Genomic DNA, 18,569 nt, shown 5'->3' with positions numbered 1-18,569 from the left:
CATGTACCAGAAGACGCAGGATTAAGAGAGGGCAGAAACAGATGGGGCCGGAAGAATGTCCTAAAAAGTGGGGAAAGGGCAAAGAGGGGGAGGGGAGAGACACCCCGGAGTCTACGGTGCTCCCGCAGGAGGGCTGGGGAGGAGGGTGCAAGGGAGGTGCTCTCTGCATCCGCCCGCCGCAGAGCCCTTCTGCCCCGGCACCACCGAGCAACCCCTTGGAGGAGGGCGCCGGCCTGCGAGCTGGGGGTGCTGCGTGTCTCCCCCCCGCCCCCGCACCTCCTAAGCAGGTTGCAGCCGCCTCAGCAGCCGCGGCGCTTTCACCTGCGCAGCCCCGCGCCGCGCCGCCATTGGCTCGCTAAAAATGCCTCGCTAATCTGCGCCCATCTGTGCGCGCCTCCTCCCTCCGCCTCCCCCCACCCCTCGGCTCTGACCTTCCTCCTTAGCGCAGCCCCGGCGAGGTCTGGAGGGACGCGGCGGCGGGGACGGCGGCGCAGCTTCTCTTCCCCCGGCAAGTCGTGCAGGCTTGAGGCCGGGTCCCAGACGCCCCGTTTGGCCCCGCGGCGCCGCGGATGGTGCCGGGCGTGCCTGCCCCCAGGTAGGAGGTCTGGCCCTTGGCTACAGGGTGGGGAGGGAGGGCTGCAGTCAGGGGGTGCGTGTGTGCGGTGGGCGCAGAGACTGACAGGGGAGAATTGGACAGTTACCTGCAGAGAGGTGAGCGCGCGGCCGGGGGTGCTTTGCAAACGCCGGGGTTCGCGGGCATCACCCGGGCAGTATCAGGATGTCCCTGCGCTGGGCCCCCTGGGAGGGGGACCTGGCGGAGACCTTTCCCTGGGGGAAAACGCAGGAAATAGGTTCCTTGGGAAGGTGGGACGCACGCCCCGGGTCCTGTCCGAGTCTCTGGCCTGGCTTGTTCCGGTACCGACAGGGTGGGTCGGCTGATGCCAGCTTGGTGCGTAGGCTATTTGTGGACCAGAGTGGGCTGGGGAGAAACACAGCAGCTGATGCGTGCCCTATGTCCTGTCCGGTTTACAATTAAAGATATTTTCTTCTGTCCATCTACGCCTTCCCCCACAGTTGGGATGGGAGGGGGGAAGAGGAGCAGGAGGTGACGATGAATGGCCCGCAGATACAGCAGAAGCCAAGGTCTGTCTGGCACTGCCCTCCTCCCCACCCCCGGGCCACTTGCTGCCTGTTAGAACTCTCTCTCCTCCTTATTTTTGCCTTAGCGGAGGCCATGAAGAGGTTAAAAGGTCATCAGGGTGTGAGGGACACAGAGGCAAACCACAAAGCTTGGCCAGACCAAACTTCAAGCGCCAGCTGCCCCCCACACTCCACTGCCCAGCTCTGCACCCGACGTGCAGTGACACACATGGATGCTTTTCTCTGGGCACAACCATAAATAACTCACGTTGCCCGGGCTCTGGCATGGCGGGTGTGCAAACAGAACTGTCAATGATTTTGGAGGTTCTATCCCTCACCCACCTGGCCTTCCCACAACAGGTCCATAAGCCACTCACAAGCCCCCCCTCCAGGCAGCTTCCTGATACCCCAGGTGAGATCCTTGCCTCCTGCCCTGCATTCTCCAGCCTAGCCTGCCTTGTGGCTTAATTATTTATGCCTTGTCTGTCGCCCACTACACTGGAAGTGCTTTAGGGTAGGAATGTGTCTGATTTATCTGTCATCACCCCTGCACCTGACCAGGGTCTGGCACCAAGTAAATGTGGGATGAGTGAATGAATCAACCTGAACTCTGAGAAATAGCTGGCAACCTGAAGGAGGAGGGTGAGCCCCATCTTGAGCTTTCCTCCCATCCCCCAGGACCGAAGAGCCACCAAAAACAGACACTCCCATTCAGGCCCTTCCTGGGCCTAGAAGTGATGGGCATCTATGGCATTCAGAGATAAACATTGCAGTCCTGAGGGCTCCAAAGGGTCTTTTTGGGCCCGTGGTATGAGTCCCTGGCTGGTCCAGGCTTGGTGGAAGGCCCTGGTGAAGGTCTGGCTTTCCTCAGGCCCCTGGGCTGGCACTTTTCTCCTGGGGTGCTAAGCTCACTCCAGGGTCTCTGTCTCTATCCCAGCCCTTGGGAGGGTCCCGATCAGCATCAGGGCGTCTGTGAGGCCCAAGCCAGATCATCCTCAGCCTCTGAGGTCCTCATAGGGAGCTCTGAACAGATCTTAAGATTGTGTGGAGGAGCCGACCCAGGCCAGAAGAGGAGGCTGCCAGCAAGGGTTCTGGCCCAGCCACAAGGCTCTGTCTGTGACAGGGACATTCTCAGAGCTTCCCCAGCCCTTGTTGCTCCTTTGACAGCCATACTGATAAAATATCTGCAAGATGTTCTTATTCTCATCTCACAGAGGGGCAGACTGAGGCCCAGAGAGGGTCAGCAGCAGAGCCAGGGCCAGCACTCAGCTCCTGGCCCCAAGTCCAGTGTTCTCTCCACTGGGCTCGAGGGAGCTGGGGCAAGGCCCCAGACCCAGGTCAGAGTGTCCAGTTGTTCTCAGTCCCGTCTGGCTCTGTCCTGGCCCCTAGTAATGGAGAGTAAGGGCGTGTTGCTTCAGAGCTAGTGGGGGAAGGTGGAGGATGGTTTGGTTAGTGCCTGCAAGTGGTTGGCCCTGGGGGCCTTTCGGGGAGGGATACAGTAAAAACAGTAGAAACGAACAGTGCACAGCATCTACCACGTGTCAGGAGGCAACTATTTTTCATGAATGGAGTCATTCAGTCTTCACATTAGCCCAATGAGGTAGGTACTACTATTACCCCCATTTTACAAATGAGGAGACTGAGGCACAGAGAGGTCATCTATCCAAGGTCACACGGTTTGAAATTGGAGGAGCTAGGATTTGAGCCTAGGCTCCAGAGTCCATTATTCCCTAATACATTCCCTAATGCAAGAGCAAGAAGGCTGTGGACCTTACTGCTGAGGGCTCGTCTCTGTGGAGACACAGGTTTCAGGTACTCTGTGGCTAAAGTCCCCACATGTTAGGTAGTGTGTGCATGATTAAGTGTGACTGTGATGGTTTCGGATGCTCAGAATAATAACACCCATAGTAGTGGGGCTCTTTGAGCACCTACTGTGTGGCAGGCAGAAATCTTTATAAGATGCACATCTGAGTCTGTCACTCCCCTGCTCTGCATCCTTCATTGGCTCCCCATTGCCCTGAGCACAATGTGCAGTCTCCCTCCTGTGGCCCCGCTGCCCTCCGCAAGCCTGGGCTTCCTCTCCCTTCTCACCCCACCTCTGCCCTCAGCTGCTCTGAACTGCTTTCAGTTCCTCAAATAAATCACACTTCTCTCACCTGCAGGCCTTTGCACAGGCTGATCCCCTGCCTAAAGCACGCTCCCGACCCCCTCCTCCCTACCCATTCCTCCTCACCCTCAGGAGTCTGCTGAAACTTTTCTTCCTTCCAGAAGCTTCCATGAATTCCTCCTCCCCACACTTAGCTCACCTCACCTCACACAATATCCTCTCTGGCTTTTCATTCCTTGCACCCACCCCCAGCTGTGGAGTCCTTGGGGGCAGGGTCCGTGTCCTGTTCCCAGAGTCCCCAGTGCCTAGCACACAGTAGCCCAGCTCCTACTTGTGGGATGAGTTAGCAAACATTGGTCCCCCTCATACACTTTCTCTCCTCACCAATTTCAGGACTTTTTAGCATTCTCCTCCCAATAGGAGCTAAGGACCCCTTCAGAATTTGCCTATAACACCCCCAGCAAGGACGGGCTGGTGGTGGAAAGCCTTCAGTGGAGAAGTGAAACTGCGTGTGAGCCTGGCAGGACAGGGGAGGCATTGGGGTGGGAGTTGGCTGATCTGGGGGAAGTCCTCCCTGGGGAAGCAGGTAGGAGGGACGGGGGAGGAGTGGGAGAGTTAGATAGGAGGAGGGCTGCTTGGTTTGGTTTTACATTTTTCTTAAAGAAAAAAAAAGCTTTTATTATTGTTTTTTTTTTATTACCAAAGTAATATGTAGCCTGTGTGGAAAACCTAGAATGTACTGGAAAGCCAAATTAGAAAAAACTATTAGCTAGCACCAGACCTACCCACTTGTGGGCACTTTGTGGCTGGTTTCTAGCCAGGGACCTGTGGACCGGAAGGGGGAGGTGGGGACTGGGGTCTGGTGGGGCAGATGAGGGTCCCAGGACTGGGACTTACGCGGGCAGGTGAGTGGTCCCTGGACCTGTGCATAGCAGAGGAAGGAAGCAGGACGGGTGGAAAGAGGCGTGGAGTTCTGGGAATTCCCTGGTGGTCCAGTGGTTAGGACTCCACGCTTCCACTGCAGGGGGCACGGGTTCAATCCCTGGTTGGGGAACTAAGATCCTGCATGCCATGCAGCATGGCCAAAGTAAATAAATAAATAAATAGATAGATTTTTAAAAAGTGGAGCTCTGATGCAGGCCAAAAAGGGAACCCCAGGGCGCTCTGGAGCTGGAGGGGCCCTTTGCAGTCTCTTTGGAATGGTTGGGCCTTAGGACCTCAGCATCCTTCCAGCACTGGGTGTGGCCCACGGTGTGCCCTTAGGCAGGTGGCTCTGCAGCAGCTGCCATCCCTGAAGGGGCTGCCAGCTGAGGGTCATGTGCTGACTGCACCCCCAACAGAAAGGATGGGTGGGAAGGTGGGAGATGGGCCGAACGGAGAAGACCAGCAGGAACCTGGCCCCAGGTGGCTCTGGGGAGACAGGAACTCTAATGCCAGGGAAGTTGGTGGGGCATCTCTGGGTGGGGAGCCTGTCAGTGGGGGTTGGGGGATGCCTGTGGAGACCTCGAGCTTGGGTGTTGGGAGTAGCAGGATGCCTAAAGACTGGGAGGGCAGAGGGGGCCTCAGCTCCTATTTATTTATTTAAAATTGAGAATTATGTGGGTTTTATTTTTGCATTTAATATTTGTTTGTTTGCCCCGGGTCTTAGTTGCAGCACGTGTGCTCCTTAGTTGCGGCTCACGGGCTCCTTAGTTGTGGCATGCGAACTCTTAGTTGCAGCATGCATGTGGGATCTAGTTCCCTGACCAGGGATGGAACCCAGGCCCCCTGCATTGGGAGCACGGAATCTTAACCACTGCGCCACAAGGGAAGTCCCTCAGCTCCTATTCTGAAATTACTTGGGACTTCTCTGGCTGTCTGGTGGTTAAGACTCCGTGGTCCCAATGCAGGGGGCTCAGGTTTGATCCCTGGTCGGGGAACTAAGATCCCACATGGCATGTGGCGTGGCCAAAAAAATAAAATATAAAAATTACTTGATATTGGGACTTCCCTGGTGGCACAGTGATTAAGAATCGGCCTTCCAATGCAGGGGACACAGGTTCGATCCCTGGTCTGGGAAGATCCCACATGCCGCAGAGCAACTAAGCCTGTGTGCCATAACTACTGAGCCTGCACTCTAGAGCCCGTGAGCCACAACTACTGAGCCCACGTGCCACAACTCCTGAAGCCCGCTCGCCTAGAGCCTGTGCTCCGCAACAAGAGAAGCCACCGCAATGAGAAGCCCACGTACCGCAATGAAGAGTAAGTAGCCCCTGATTGCTGCAACTAGAGAAAGCCCGTGCTTGGCAACAAAGACCCAACGCAGCCAAAAATAAATAAATAAAATATAAATAAATTTATGGAAAAAATTAAAAATTAATTGATATTTAAATACTGGGTGGGGGCTGTGGTCGGCTTTCCAGATAAACTCAGTTAAATTTGACTTTCAGATAACCAGCAAATTTGGTGGTTATCTGAAATTTTTTTTTTTTAGTATAAGTATGTCCCAAATAGTGCATGGGACATAGTTGTACTAAAATTTTTTTTTTAATATTTATTTATTGGGAGAGCAGAGTCCCAACCAACCATGTTGTTTATCTGAAAGTCAGATTTAACTGAGTGTCCTGTATTTTCATTTGCTAAATCTGGCTACCCTAGACTGGGCTGGGGGGCTGGGGGGAGGGGTAGAGAGAGAGTGAGGGAGCCTAGGGGTCCTAATTTTCTCTTCTTTTGTTTTGGGGAAAGGTCAATGGATACTTGTTTGAAGTTGACAGTTTAAAAAAATTAACATGTCCACTTTTAGAAATGAATGAGATTTTTAAAATTTTGCATCTGTAAATGTTTGCACCTGTAGAGTTTTTTTAATTAATTTTTGGCTGCGTTGGGTCTTGGTTGCTGCACGCGGGCTTTCTCTAGTTGCAGCGGGCGGGGGACTACTCTGTTGCGGTGCACGGGCTTCTCGTTGCGGTGGCTTCTCTTGTTGCGGAGCACAGGCTCTAGGCGGGCGGGCTTCAGTATTTGCAGCACGTGGGCTCAGTAGTTGAGGTGCGTGGGCTCTAGAGCACAGGCTCAGTAGTTGTGGCGCACGGGCTTAGTTGCTCCGCGGCATGTGGGATCTTCCCGGATCAGGGTTTGAACCCGTGTCCCCTGCATTGGCAGGCGGATTCTTAACCACTGTGCCACCAGGGAAGTCCCTGCACCTGTAAAATTTTGCATTTGTTTCTGTTCACTGTCCAGAGAGTAACTCCCCATTTGTGGATTTTGGCTCCCCAGTGCTGCTCAGAAATAATAAAATGACCCATCCCATTATTTATTCAGGAGGGACAAAGGAGATTTGATGATCAAGGGTGGAGTCACTAAATAAGGCTAATCCATTGGAGAAATGAAAGTCATCATCATAATAAAGCTCTTAGGTGGCAGAGGGTGTGGGAAACTGGAACTCTCCCATCAGCTGGAGGATAGGTCGGCACTACCTCTTTGGCAGTAGCCCCCAAAGTTTTAACCCGGCAGTTCCACGTCCCAGGATTTCTCCTACAGGCACCCCCTTAGTAGGATACAGAGAGCCGGGTGGAACAGTCTGTGTGGCAAAACTAAACGTCCATCAGGAGGGCTGGTGACATATTAGGACCTCGCGAGATGCTGTGATTTTGGCAGCTGTTCATTCTTTGGTTTGGTCAGTGAATGTGGACTGAATATTTTCTGTGTGATGGGCACTGTTTTAGGTGCTGGGGACCCAGAGAAAAGAATGGGCAGAGCTTAATATCAGGGTGGAAAGATGGTCAGAATGTATTGGCAAGTCAAAGCAAGTGGCTTTGTAGAACAATGTGTATAGTATGATCCCACTTACGAAATATACATATGTATGTTGTGTTCACATTTGCGTAAAAATGTCGAGAAGGCTGCATACCTAATGGTTATTAGAGCTTATCTCTGGGGCAGGTATTGGGAGGTCAAATGCCAGGCAAGAGGGGGAATATTTCCTCTTTATTTTAGCACCCTGTGCTGTTTGCGTTTTATACAACAAACATCATTACTCCTACAAAACATCATTAAAACTCTACTTCATAATACCTGGGATTTTTCTTGGAAATCTAAAAAAAGTGAGCGTTTGAACTGCACTCCCCTCAAATGCAAATTTGATGCCATTTGAGTCAGATGCTGCCACTTGGGTTTGAAGAGTTTTTATTTGTGGCTGGTTTCTCACTGGTTTCCTCATGGGCTTGTTTCTCCTCTCCTTCCTCCTCCCAATCCTGGGGTGGATGAAACCTGGTGGGATGGGAAAGGAGGTAAGTGTGGGTATCAAGAGGGCACAGAGAAGGGAGGCAGGCCCTGGACAGCAGTGCCAGGGGGCCTGAGGGGGCTGAGATCCTCTGACCTGTGCCAGGCACTGTTCTATTTATTCATGTTTATTAACTCATTTAGTCTTCTCAGTAACTTTATGAGGTTATCCCATTTTACAGATGTGGAAACTGAGGTTAAGTGACTTGGCTGAGGTCACACTGGCTGGCAAGTAAGTGGCTGAGGCAGGATTCACACCCATGCAGTCTGGATCCAGAGGCTGTGCTCTTAACCTGGAGGCCACAGCCCTTCTCGTTAGGGAGTGGAGATGACCACTCTCAGAGAAGAGAGTCCTTGGCAGGCCCTGCTCCCTAAGGCTGGGGGTGATTGATCATGGCAGGTCTTCGGCAGGAGTAGACCTGGAGGGAAAAGATGGTAGATCCAGAGCGGTGGACACTGGGGCAGGGGAAGAAATTAGCACAGGAACCCAAAGGAAGAAGTGGGAGATGGGGCTGGTGGGGCAGGTGCTGGATAGTTTAGATGATCGGCCTCATTGGCCTGGCTGGGGCAGGTGGCCCAGGGCTATCCCTGCTCCTTGCAGGGCCTGGCAGAGGCCCAGCATCCCCAGGCCCACTCTGCCCCACATGGGCCTTCTCTGGGCCACACACCCTATCCCTGGCCTGCCCGGGTCCAGCCTTGACTGGCCTCCCGAGAGGAGAGACAGCTGAGGTGGGGCAGGAGCAAGGGCTGGATGTCAGGAGGCCCAGGGTGAGGTCCTGTACCTGACACTGACATACGGAGGGGCCTTGGGACATTCAACACCTCCCCTTGGACTTGGTTTCCTCCTCTTTTATTTTAAAACTTTTTATCATGGAAAAATAAAAGCATTTACAAAAGCAGAGAGAATAGTATAATAAACCATCATGTACCTACCACTCAGCTTCAAATGCTATCAACTCATGGCCAGTCTTGTTGTACCCCCCACCCTGGAATAATTCAAATCCCAGGCATCATTTCATCATAAGTATATCAAGATGTATCTCTAAAAGATGAGGACTTTTCCTAACATAATCACAATACCATCATCACACCTAAGAAGAAACCATTTCTTTATATCATCGAATATCCACTCAGCATTCACATTCCTAGTTGTCACAGACATGTCTTTTTTTACATCTAGTTTGACTCAAGATCCAAATCAGGTCCACACACATTGTGATTGGTTGATAAGTCTTAGTCTCTATTAATCCATACTTTCCCCCCTCCATCCTTTTCTTTGTCCTTGGCAATTTATCTGTTGGAGAAGCCAGGTTGTTGTCTCATAGGATTTCCCACAGTCTGGATTTTGTGGATTGCATCCCCATGGTGTAGTTTAACATGTTCCTCTGTCCCCTCTGTAAATTGGTAGTTGGGTTCATCCCTCTTCTGACCCCTCCTTGCGCAGTCACCCATAAATCCTCCAGCTCTATCTTCAAGACACCCAGAATCCCACCACTTCTCACCACCTACACTGCTGCCCTCCCTCTAAGCCCCCACCATTTCTCTCCTGGATCATTGTAGCAGCCTCTAACTGGTCTCCCTGCACCCCCCTTGCCCCAGCAGCCAAAGAGATCCTTATAAAACCTAAATGTGATCATATCCCTCCTCTGCTCAAAACTTCAATGACTCCCTCTTATTTGGAATAAAACCTAAAGTCCTATAACAGGTCCTACAAGGTCCTGTGTGATCTGGCTGTCCAGTACCTCTGACCTCATCTCATGCCATTCCCTCTTCACTGGGCTCCTAGCCATTTCTTGGGCATATCAAATATCCTCCTGCCTCAGGGCCTTTGCACTGCTCTTCCCTGTGCCTGGCCTCAGAGGTCCACGTGGCACATCCCTGCACATGTCAACTCCTCAGCGAGGCCTTCCCAGAGCACCTCATCTAAAACAGCCCCTGTTATTCTCCATCCCCTGACCCTGCTCTGTTTTCCATCATAGCACTTATGCATCCCCCGTGTTAGAGTCTCATTAGTTTCTGGTCTGTCTCCCCTACCTGCCTGTGAGTCCCATGAGGGCAGGGCGGCACAACTCTGCCCACAGAGCAGACCTCCTCTGCCACTTAGATCCCTCCCTGTCAGCTCCTCTCCTTCCAGCATTTCCTGGAAAATAAAACAACCCCGTACTTGCGCGTGGCACTGCATAGTTTACAAAATACTTCCTGTCTTAGGTCAGATTCCTTGGAAGCCATACCCGAGACAGAGATTCCTGGGTCAGTGGTTTCCTTCAGGCATGCGCACAGAAGGGAGAGAGGGCGCCTGATGGGGCCAGGAAGGAGCTGGAGAAAGATGTGCTTTCAGCTAAGTCTAGCTCTGATCCCCCAGGGAGCTCTGGAGTGGGAGCAGCCAAGTGCAGGGTTGGCCTTCCTTGAGGCAAGGGGCCAGCCTTTGTACCCTCTTATCAGGCCTGGGGGAGGGCATAACCTCCCAGGCACCTCTAGGTGAGGCTGCTCACCTATAAGCCGTGGTCAAAACACTAATTTGAAAAGATACATGCACCCCAATGATCATAGAAGCATTATTTACCATAGCCAAGATATGGAAGCAACCAAGGTGCCTATCAACAGACAAATGGGTAAAGAAGATGTGGTGTATATATACACACACACAAACACACACACACAATGGAATATTCCTCAGCCATAAAAAAGAATGAAATTCTGCCATTTGCAGCCACGTGGATGAGCCTAGAGAATATTATGCTTTGTGAAATAAAGTCAGAAAGAAAGACAAATAGTGTATAATATCACTTATATGTGGAATCTAAAAAGTAATACAAACAAATGTATACAGAAAACAGAAACAGACTCACAGATATAGAAAACAAACTAGTGGTTACCAGTGGGGAGAGGGAAGGGGGAGAGGCAAAATAACGGCATGGGGTTAAGAGATACAAACTACTATGTATAAAATAGATAAGCAACAAGGATATATTATATAACACAGAATTACAGCCATTATAATGTCTTTTAATGGGGTATAAACTATACAAATACTGAATCACTATGCTGTACACCTGAAACTAATATTGTAAATCAACTATACTTCAATAAAAAAATAACAAGCAACTCTCAGGAGAAGGGGGCATCTGTGAGCCACCTGCAGCAGCTTGGGGATGGTACCCCGTATGATAAAGGGGTGCTAACAGTACCTCATCCACCTTCATATCCATTTTCTGCTTTGAGCCCTGCCATTAGCCTATGAGGAAGGTATTTATTAATTAGCATTATTCCTATTTGATAGATGAGGAAGCTGAGGTTGGGAGCAGGGATGACTTGCCTTGGGTTGCACAGCCAGGAACGGGGCAGACCTGGGATTCGATTCATTCTTACTTGGGATCCCCTGATTAGTTGATAAATTGTGTTAGTGGCTACTGGATCATTGTTTTACTCTCATGCATTCATTCAGCAAATATGTATTGAGTGCTGTGTGCCCAGGCTGAACTGGGCACCAGCCATTCAGTGGTGAATGAAACTTGTCTTGTCCTTGCCCCCTGGAGCTTTCACTCTGGATCTGCCAGCATTTAGCTGACCGCCCCTCCGCCCCCCTGCTTACCCCTGTTGAGCCCTCAGCAGCCCCAGCTTCCATAATGACAGCATGTGATGTTTGTTGAGCACTTACTATGTGCTGGGCACTGTGTAAGGCTCTTTGTGTTGATGAGCTCGCTTCACCTTCCCAGCACCCTGTTTTCAGATGGGTAAGTTGAGGCTGCAGAGGGCCCTAAGGCTCCTGGTCCAGGTCCCTCCATGAGTGTGTTATAGAGCCCTCTGAACACGGCTCTTTCCACTCCTGCCTCCCCTCCCACGGCCCCACCTACAGCAGGATATCTGGTGTCACCTCTATCAGCAGCTCCATCGGACACCAGGCTGCCACCGCCGCCTGCTCTCCGAGTGTAGGGTGACCGGCTGCCATCTCACCTGCCCCACTTGGCCCTGCCCCAGCTGGGGCACTTCTGATGGGAGGCCTCCCCACCATACAGGGCCCAGGATCCCTGCCTTTGCCCCCGTTCCCAGCACCTTTGTCACTGGCCCCGACTGACTGGGTGGCCCTTCCGCCAGCCCCAGCCGGGCCCGGGCATTGGGGGCCCCTCCCCCCTCACACCAGCTGGCCTGGTAAGCTGCAAAGCTGGCTCAGGTGCCGCTGGACAGGGCCACAGGGGCGGGGTGGCCAATCACAGTGGGGCTTCCTTCCCTTCTCACCACTCCCCAAGCAGGGCCAAGACAAGCCCAGCAGGGAGAAATCAAGTCACGACATTTCCACCTGAGGGGTTTAAGTGTGGGGAGGGCCCCTCAGGCTGCCTTGGTGATGGGGATTTATGAAGCAGTAGAATGGGGGTGGGCACCCAGCTTGCATCAGCTCAAGGTCCCTGAGCCCCCCTGGTCCTCCTAGGACCCCCCACCACCAGGCTGCTCTGAACCATTGCTCAGCTGCGCTGGGCTGTGATGGCTGGGCCTCTGTCCTTTACTTCAGGCCTGGAGGCTTCCTCCAGGGGCCATGCTAAGGAGGTGCCTGCCCCCCCACCCCCTTTGGCAGAATTCTGGGAATATTTGTGCAAACTTTGGAAACAAAATAGCTTAGAAAGCGCATGCAGATAAGCCTGTCTCCCTGTTGGCATGGCCATTGGAGCGGTTAGTCTGCTCACAGCCTGGCGGGGGTGGCTGTGGTCAGCAGGGGGGATGCAGGGACTGGAAGATGGGGGTAGTCCTGAGAGCCGTGGCCCTCCCACCTTCGCTGCAAGTTAACATCAGATTTCCAGCACATTTTTCTTCCCACCAGATGGTGAGTTTTCTAATTTGATCATTTTGTTTGCTAGACTTCTATAAAGAAATTTCCCTCTTTACCTATTTTGTTATTCTGAAATATGGCACATACAGTAGGATAAAGGCTTGATTCTTTCGCTTTATCATTTTTTAGAGAAATGAGTTGGTGCTTTAGCAACCTCCAAAAGTGACCAGTGAGTAATATTCCTAGTTTTAAAATATAAAAGTATATAAAATAGGTTATACATTTTAACAAATTAATATAAAGCCAACACCCATGTTGCCACCATTTAGGTCAAAAATAGAGAATTGCTGCCGCTTCAAAAGACCCCCACGGACCCTTCCCCACCACAAGCCCCTCTCTCTCCCTGGAGGGACCCACCATTCTAAATAGTTGGGGTTATTATCTTCTTTGTTTTTGGTTTTACCTCGTAAGTCTGCATCTAAAACCAAATAGTTCTTTCTGTCTCTTTTTGAATTTTAATTAATGGAATTATGTATTCTTTTATGTCTTTTTTTGTTGTTGTTTTCAATCAACATTTTCTTTTTACCATGCATCTACATTGTTCTTTGTAGCGGTAGTCCTTTTGTTTTTTTTTTTGTTTTTTATTATTTATTGATGTATTTATTTAGGCTGCACCGGATCTTAGTTGCGGCATGCGGGATCTTCATTGCAGCATGCTTTTAGTTGCTGCATGCGGGCTGCTAGTTGTGGCATGCATATGGCATCTAGTTCCCCGACCAGGGATTGAACCCAGGCCCCCTGCATTGGGAGCACAGTAACCGCTGGACCACCAGGGAAGTCCCAGTCCTTTCATTTTTTATCGTTGCATAGTGTTCTGATGTGTAGATGTATCATGATTTACTTATCCAGTTTACTGTTTACAGACATCAGGATTGTTTTCTGACTGTGGCTCTTGTGAAAAATGCTACTCAGAACATTCTTATCCACGACTCTGGGTAAATACATGCATGCAGTTCTGCAGGGTGTATTCCTAGGAGCGGAATTGCTGGGTCATGGGGAATGTGTATTTTCAAACTTACTAGATAATGCTAAACTGTTTTCCAAAGTGGTTGTACCAGCTCACAAGCAGTGTGTGCAGGATCCCAGTGCTCCACATTCTTTTTTTTTTTTTTTTTAATTTTCTTTCTTTCTTTCTTTATTTTTGGCTGCATTGGGTCTTTGTTGCTGCGTGCAGGCTTTCTGTAGTTGCGGTGAGCGGGGACTGCTCTTTGTTGCAGTGTGTGGTCTTCTCATTGCGGTGGCTTCTCTTGTTGCAGAGCCTGGGCTCTAGGCGCGTGGGCTTTAGTAGTTGTGGCTCACAGGCTCAGCAGTTGTGGCGCACGGGCTTAGTTGCTCTGCAGCACGTGTGATCTTCCCGGACCAGGGCTCGAACCCGTGTCCCCTGCATTGGCAGGCAGATTGCCAACCACTGTGCCACCAGGGAAGTCCCCAGTGCTCCACATTCTTGTAGATATTTGGTTATTAGCAGACTTTTCTGGGTTTTTTTTTTTTTAGATTTTGATTTTGATTATCATTATGGATTTTTATAAATCTTATGAGTTTCAGTCCTTGGACTCATTATTCTCAGTGATGCTCAAATTTTCCCATCTTTGGCCGGTGAGAGCCTCTCGAAGTTGACTCTGGCATCCATTCACACAACTTTGGAAGTGTCCTTGCTTTCTGGAACGAAGATGTTCCTGGCTCCTCTGAGCTGCAATCAGCCATTTCTCCGAAGAGCTGGAGATATATATATATATATATATTTTTGTTGTTGTTGTTGTTGTTTGTTTGTTTTTTTAAATTGAGATATAATTCATATACCATAATTTTCACAATGTATAATTCAGTGGCTTTTAGCACATGCACCCATCACCACTATCTAATTCCAGACATTTCCATTTCTCCAAAAAGAAACCCCATGCCCATCAGCAGTTACTGCTCAGTTCCCCCTTCCTCAACCACCAGTCTACTTTCTGTCTCTATCAATTTGCCTATTCTGGATATTTCGTATAAGTGGAATCATATCTTTTGTGTCTGGCTCCTTTAACTTAGCATAATGTTTATAAGGTTCTTTCATGTTGTAGCATATAACAGTACTTCATTCCTTTTTATGACTAAATAATGTTGCATTGTATGGATATACATTTTGTTTATCCATTCATTGATGGACATTTGAGTTGTTTTCACTTTTTGGTTATTATTAATAATGCTTCTGTGAGCACTAGTGTACAAGTTTTTGTGTAGACATGTTTTCATTTCTCTTGGATATATATCTAGGAGTGGAATTGTTGGATCATTTCATAACTCCATGTTTGATCTTTTGAGGAACTGCCAGACTGTTCTCTAGACTGTACCATTTACATTCCCCCTTATTGTGGGTCTGATTTGCATTTCTCTAAGGACTAATAATATTGAGCATCTTTTCCTGTGCTTATTGGCCCTTTGTATCTTTTTTTAAAAAAATTAATTAATTTATTTATTTTTGGCTGTGTTGGGTCTTCGTTTCTGTGCGAGGGCTTTCTCTCGTTGTGGCAAGCAGGGGCCACTCTTCATCGTGGTGCGCGGGCCTCTCACTATCGCGGCCTCTCTTGTTGCGGAGCACGGGCTCCAGACGCACAGGCTCAGTAGTTGTGGCTCACGGGCCTAGTTGCTCCGTGGCATGTGGGATCTTCCCAGACCAGGACTCGAACCCGTGTCCCCTGCATTGGCAGGCAGATTCTCAACCACTGCGCCACCAGGGAAGCCCCTGTATCTTCTTTGGAGAAATGTCTTTTCATATCCTTTGCCCAGTTTTAAATTGGGTAATTTGTCTTTTTATTGTCGACTTTTTAGAGTTCTTTATGTATTCTAGATACTAGCCCCTTATCAGATAGATGATTTACAAATATTTTTTTCCCCATTTCCGTGGGTTGTCTTTTCCCTATGAATCTGTTTAACGGGGAATGGTCTTTGAGACTCAGTCTGGGTGTTGGAGGCATTAGGCTTTTTGAATTCTAGAAACCAACCTAAGGACCCACTTATAGCCTCAGCAGTTCTGGGCAGTAGGGCCTCATCTTACAGTGACACTGAGGCACAGAGGAGGGAGGTGGCCTGCCCAGGGGCACCCAGCTGCTATGTGGCTGCAGGGCACCAGAGTCAGGTCCCCAGTTTAGTTCCCATAGCTTCTCTTGGGGTCCTCACTCCAGCCCAACCCACATCCTCCAAACCCCCAAACTCAACCATTCCCTTTCCCTGGGTGCCTCCCACTCTGCTTTGTTGCTCTCAGCTCCTCTCCTTCAAGGAAAACCCTTCTTTGGCTTCCCCAACCCAGAAGGGTCCTCCTAGGATGAGCTCCAGGAGGTGGGAAGCTGCACTTGGACACATTGTCAATGGTCAAATTTGGGAAAAAGCAAATTCAACCAAGGTAAAGAATTTTCTTTACTGCAGGACTCATCAGTGCCTTTAGCTTGCTATTGTGTATTGTGAACATTAAGGAATTTAATTGCCAAAACTTAGAAGCCACCAGGATGTCCTGCAATAGGTGAATGGATAAATAAACTGTGGTATACCCAGACAATGGAATGCTATTCCATGATAAAAAGAAATGAGCTATCAAGCCGTGAAAGACATGCAGGAACCTTAAAAGACGTATTACTAAATGAAAGAAGCCAATCTGCAAAGGCTGCCTACGGTATGATTCCAATTATATGACATTCTGGAAAAGGCAAAACTTCAGAGACAATAAAAAGGCCATGGTTGCCAGGGGTTTGGAGAGAGGGAGGAAAAGATGGAGCACAAGGGATTTTTAGGGCAATGAAACTATTCTGTATGATACTATAGTGGTGGATACATGCCATTACACATTTGCCAAAATCCATAGACTGTACAACATCAAGAGTGAACCCTAATGTACAGAATGGACTTTGGTTGATAATAGTGTCAGTGTTGGTTCATGGATTGTACCAAATGAACCATACTGATGAGGGATGTTGAGGGCAGGGGAGTATATGTGTGTGTGTGTTGGGGGGGGGGCTATGTGGGAATTCTGTTTTCTGCTCAATTCTGCTGTGAACCTGAAACTGCCCTGAAAAGTAAAGTCTGTTAATTTAAAAAAGTAACATCAGGGAGTGATGTGTTACAATGGAAAAATAGAACAGGGGAAAGGGGCTAGGGAGCGATGGGGGTGGACTGGCTGTTTCAGATGAGGTGGCGGGTCAGCGACATTGATCAGAGACCTAAACAGGGCAGGAAATAAGCCTGTGGATATCAGGGGAAGGGCAGCCCAGCACAGGGAGCAGCAAATGCAAAGGCCCGGAGGCAGGGAAGAGCCTGATTTGTGTCAGGGACACAGTAAGGACAAACTGCCAGGAGGGGAGTGAGGGGGTTGGGGGAGAGGTTGGAGGTGAAGACAAACAAACAGCTTGGGACGCTCCACATTGGCCTGTAGGCCTGGCAAGCCTGAGCAACTCGTTCTCAGTGAAATGGTGAGTCACTGGGGGGTTTCAGCAGGGGTGTGACACGTCAAAATTATACTTAATTTAAAAAAGATGACTGTCACGCAAACAGACAGAAGGGGCAAGGATGGAAGTAGGGAGACCTTTTAGGAAACTACACATCCTCCAGGGGAGAGACGATGGTGGTGCGGACCCACTGTCCATGGCAGGGGGCTGCAGGGTGGCTGGATTCTGGGTCTGGTGAGGGGAGAGTCAGTGGGCTATGGGGGTGAGGGAAGGAGAGGAACCTAGGTCTTTGGTTTGAGCACATGGGTGAACAGTGGTGTCCTTTTCTGAGATGGCGAAGACCAGAGCAATAGAGAGTTCTGTTGGGACGTGTCTACCTGTTCAACATCCAAATGGGGCGTTAAGGAGGTGGTTGGGTTTACAGGCTGGAATTCAGCGGCAGAGTTGGGGCTGGAAATATGAGTGAGGTATTAAAGCCACAGGCCGGATGAGCTCCCCTTGAGAGCAGGTGTAGACGGGGAAGACGAGGGGCCCCAGGCCCGGGCTGGGTGTGCAGGTTTAGAGGTTGGAGAGACCAAGGAGTGACCCAGGTGGGGGCGTGGTGTCAGAGAAGCTGAGGGGCCATGTGTTTCAGGGCCAACGATGGGGTGGCCGCTGAGCACGGCAGGAGGAGGATTAGACAGCGACGGGGTGCTTTGGTACGGTGGGGCCAGAGCCCTATTGGAGGGGCTTCGGGAAGGGGTGGAGACAGGGCGGATGGACGGCCTTCCCAGGGGTGTCCTCTAGGAGCCAAGGAGCAGGCCCACCGGGCAGGGGCTGAGGGCAGCTTGTAGTCTGCGGAGGGACTTTTTTTTTTTTTTTTTAGTGATAGAAAAACCACCGTTTCTCCCTTGATGGGAAAGTTTCCCTATGTGAGGGAAAACCCGATCATGTCGGGGAGGGGAGAGAATTGTTGGGGCGCTGCAGTTGGGGAGCTGGGGGGGCTGGTACCCAGTGGGAGGGAGGCGGAGCCTGGGGGTGGGGAGCAGTGGCGGGGGAGCCAGCGTGGGCCGTTATCTTTAGGCTCCTGTTTTCTCAGCATCATCGTCACAGCCTCAGCTGAGAGCTCGGGAGGAGGAGGTGGTGGGAAACACTGGTCTTCACCGTGGTTCTCACGGCCTCTGTGTGGAGCAGGTGCCCTCACCCCAGCTTTGCAGATGAGGAAATCAAGGGTCACTTGCCAGGAAGGGGCAGGACTGGGATTTTGAACAGGGTCTGGTGGGTTCCAAGGACACTCCTCTGGGTGTTCATAGGGGAGCGTGGATCTCAGGATGTGAATCTACATCCCACTCTTCCAGCCTCTGCACCTAGGGCAGCCCCTCACCTGCAGGGCAGACATCAGACCCAGGTGACTGCCCCCACATGACACAGAGGGACACAGGGTGGACCCAGTGGACTCCCTGGGAGCCAGACCTGGGTCAGAAATCCATTTATCACCTGGTCCCCATATGCTCCCATCCTAACGAGGGCCCATGATGACTTTCGGGGCCCCTGGTACCTATGTCCGTTTGGACCCTGTGTCTAATAGTCCTTGAAATGCCTGGGTATTTGGATAGTCCTCTTTCTCCAGTGGTGGTTTCCCTAATAAATGGCTGTGTGAGTCCCTCTGGGGAGGGCCTGGTGGAATCATTACCATATATACTTGTTCTGGGGTCGCAGGGCCCTCGCTCTCCTTCAGTCAGTTGGACCTGAAACCTTGCTCAGGTGTGGAAACTGGGCAGAGGATCAGGACTTTTTATTGGGGTGCAGCCCTCAGATCCAGATCATCAGGCCTTGGTTTCTTTCT

General features: G+C 50.5%; 1 protein-coding gene across 1 annotated transcript in view; it reads left to right on the top strand.

The window, feature by feature from the left end:
• The first annotated feature begins 408 nt into the window (after positions 1 to 408).
• PACSIN1 (protein kinase C and casein kinase substrate in neurons 1) overlaps positions 409 to 18,569 on the top strand; it is a 64,031-nt gene continuing 45,870 nt past the window's right edge. The window contains exon 1 of the mRNA XM_082415066.1: positions 409 to 595. The gene's annotated coding sequence lies outside the window, so the exon portion shown is untranslated. The remainder of the gene's footprint in view (positions 596 to 18,569) is intronic.

Source organism: Balaenoptera physalus (assembly GCF_965194825.1).
Source record: "Balaenoptera physalus genome assembly, chromosome: 11".
NCBI classification, from domain to species: Eukaryota; Metazoa; Chordata; class Mammalia; order Artiodactyla; family Balaenopteridae; genus Balaenoptera; species Balaenoptera physalus.
The sequence above is the reverse complement of the archived record's forward strand: the minus strand, read 5'-3'. Positions and strand labels throughout refer to the sequence as shown.